Raw genomic sequence first — 3,341 nt, 5'->3', positions numbered from 1 at the left:
CCCTCGACGCAAGGATCTCAACGGTATAACCAACGATGAGAACCGACCTTCCAAACTCCGGGATTTGCTAACAATGCGATTAGGATTAAGAACGTACTTGCTTTCTCTCTTTATCAGTAAATTAGGTTTTGCAAAAGTGTTTAGAATAATGACGACGAAGGTTATATATCTTAATCGCATAATTAACAAAACCCGAGAAAAACTCCCCGTAAACCGGCTACTCGATCGAGTATCCTAGTTACTCGATCGAGTACCCAACAGGTCAGAAACTTTTCTAAAACGCAACTTACCCTTACTCGACAGAGTAAGGCCTACTCGATAGAGTACCCAAAGACTCATAAATACGGAGTATTACAAAAAGACCCATATTAAAAGACACGAGGGTGATAAAATCACCCTCTTAGACCGACACAAAACATTACTATCTGTAGGCAAACTTCTCCACATAGTTAGTATGAACAGAGAAATGCAAGCAGCGACAAACTCCGAGAAGCATGTAAGAGTATCGTGCAACTAAGATTTACCAGAATGTCATTAACCTCCGCTTCTTCTTTGTGAGTTTTGACCGCCTCAAATAACAGTACCTAAACCATAACCTTAGGGCTCTCCACTAAATCCTAATGGTATAAAATTCGCCCACACAATTTTCCTAATAACATAGTGTTCAAAGTTTTTTTTTTGAACTTAAGAATTCGATTAAATTAGGCGGAGGCGGCAGAACATCAGAGTTTACTATCTCAGTGACTCTGCCACTTCACATCCAAACCACAAGGGAGAGCGACTTAACACATACACGCCATACAAAGCTTCTCACTTTTGGGGGTAAATCGAGACTCCGTTTTTTTTTTCCAGAATCTCGTGTTTGTGCTTGCAATTCCTCCGTCCCAATCATTTGTTTATTACCTTTGATTAAAATATTTCTCACAAAATACAAAAAACAAAAATAAATTAATGAGACCGAGGGAGTAATATCTTAAAATACGACAACAGAGTGTTGATGCTTTACATCCTCTTACAATAAGAATGTGAGTTGCCTAATGAAATCAGTGAAGTCTCTGAACAATGCAAATGATGTTGCCTGCCTATATTAATCTAAGTCTGCAGGGAAAAAATTCAAGCATATGATTAAGAAACTTAAAGTAGGTAAAAAATCAAGGAGATTAACAATTAACTAGAAATAAGTACAGTTGATAAACGGGAAAAAATTGGTAACATTGGGAGGAAAGAATACGTTTTCTTCTTTAAAAAAGAAAAAGCAAAAAAAAATGTACTCCCTCCGTCCTAATCATCTGTTTACCTGTGAATAATATACCCCTCACAACGAATAAAAAACGTAAACAAATGAATGAAACAAAGAGTATACTACTTTGGAAGAGTAGACATATATGCATCTTTAGAAGGTGAACATCTGGTTACATATGAACCTTTTCAATTAATAATAGACCAAGGCAATACAACTTAAATTTTACTATATATTTGAATTGGTATAAGATAGAGAAACTGAGGAAAGTTACCTGTATTGAAAATGTCATCAGTTCCTTATTATACTCTGAATAAAAAACATGTAAGAGAAGTGAAATCATACTACCATCAAGCAAAGAAAGCATGCAAAGATGATTAAAAACAAAAGTTCTAAGCAATTTGGAAAATATCCAAAACTAAAAAACTTTGGCCTAGAGTTTCATTTGATCGACTTCAAATAATTTCGCCATTCTATAGATAAGAAGCCAAGAGATATATTAAAACTCATATCTGAAATGCCCAATTTGCTCCCTAAATATCAACTCGAAATGGTAAATACTCCCTCTGTCCCGGTCATTTGTTGTCCTATTATATTTTAAGCTGTCTCAGTCAATTGTTGTCCTTTCTATTTTAAGATTGCATTTAATGAGCAGTTTCATCATCCACAGTCAATTTGTTCCACTTGTCAACTTATAATTGGCCCCCTCCACTTTCCTTGGTCTTTGTACCAAAACCAAAGAACAACAAATGACTAGGACAGAGGGAGTTGAAATAACACTATGAAACAGCGATAATAACGATTAGTTTAATTTCAGCGTTATTAGTAATTGTAGTAGTCAAGTCGAGGAAAACTACGGTAATAACATATACATATTGAATCTTACATACACATATATATATATTTCAATAGAAGAAAAATACGAAGAAACTAAAATCCATACTCTAAAAAACGTAGCAATAGTGAATTAGTGATACGTTCAAATCGAATTACCTTGAGGGGGGCAAAATAGGGGGCTCAAGGTTGTGGAGTTCAATGGCGGTTATTCATTCTGATCGATAATGAGAAAATAAATAGGATGAGAAGATAAGAGAGAGGTGTACAGAGAGAGCATTATTAATACCACCAGATTGTCGTTACAGGCTTTTAATGTGGGAATTCAAGTGGATATTATTTAAGAGGCAATTCAATTGAGGGAGGTGAAGAGGAAGCCATACGAAAATGGGATGTCAATGGATTGAAGTAGTCATTCGTGCAAGTAATATTACTTTGCCACGTGGCATTTAATCACTACTTAGTCTAGCCTTTTAAGAAGGTTTTATAGATTCAAGTGAATATTATTTAAGAGGCAATTCAATTGAGGGAGATGAAGAGGAAGCAATACCAAAATGGGATGTCAATGGATTGAAGTAGTCATTCGTACAAGTAATATTACTTTGCCACGTGGCATTTAATTGCTACTTGCGGTCCTGCATTTTTAAAACTTTTTAGAAATTTGAATCCAATCGAATCGAATGAATTTGAAATTGAATCGAATCGAAATTGGCTCAATAAATGAACTGAATGAATCAATCGAATCGAATGGAGCTGAAATGGATTGAATCGAATCAATAGAAATGAAAATTTGAATCGAATCAATTGAATAAAGCTGAATTGAGTTGAACTGAAATAATCATATTAATATTAATAATATTAATAATAATAATAATATTTAATATTATTGTTATTATCAATTATAATAATACTAATATTCATAGTATAATACTATTTATACTAATACTAAAAATTTTAAGAAAAAAATTATAATATTATATATGAATAATCATAAATTATAATAATGAAAAAATAGTAATTTTTTATAATAATATTCTTAATAACAATAATAAATAATAATGTCAATATTAATAATGATATTAGTAAAAATAGTTGTTTCGAATAAAAACACTAAAGTAAGAGTTGCTCGAATCCGGGTCGGGTCAACGCGCTCCTCTCAGACGATGGCACCTCGAACCTATGCTTGCTCTCTCCGGATGAATCTTTTATGCGTAACAAATAGTGCCTCGAAGGGTTCGCAATAGGTCCTTCTCTGATGCCTTACGGT

General features: G+C 33.6%; 1 long non-coding RNA gene across 2 annotated transcripts; it reads right to left on the bottom strand.

Annotated features, from left to right (window-relative positions):
- Window positions 1-882: 882 nt before the first annotated feature.
- LOC141621587 (uncharacterized) lies at window positions 883-2,596 on the bottom strand. 2 transcript variants are annotated; one of them, XR_012532471.1, is made up of 3 exons: window positions 2,234-2,596; window positions 1,515-1,549; window positions 883-1,098 (listed from the first exon to the last, which is right to left on the bottom strand). It is a non-coding gene; the product is annotated as an uncharacterized LOC141621587 (long non-coding RNA). The 2 variants fall into 2 exon arrangements; XR_012532470.1 differs by having other exon boundaries at window positions 883-1,549.
- Between the last annotated feature and the right edge of the window lie 745 nt (window positions 2,597-3,341).

Source organism: Silene latifolia, chromosome X (genome assembly GCF_048544455.1).
Source record: "Silene latifolia isolate original U9 population chromosome X, ASM4854445v1, whole genome shotgun sequence".
NCBI lineage: Eukaryota > Viridiplantae > Streptophyta > Magnoliopsida > Caryophyllales > Caryophyllaceae > Silene > Silene latifolia.
The sequence above is the reverse complement of the archived record's forward strand: the minus strand, read 5'-3'. Positions and strand labels throughout refer to the sequence as shown.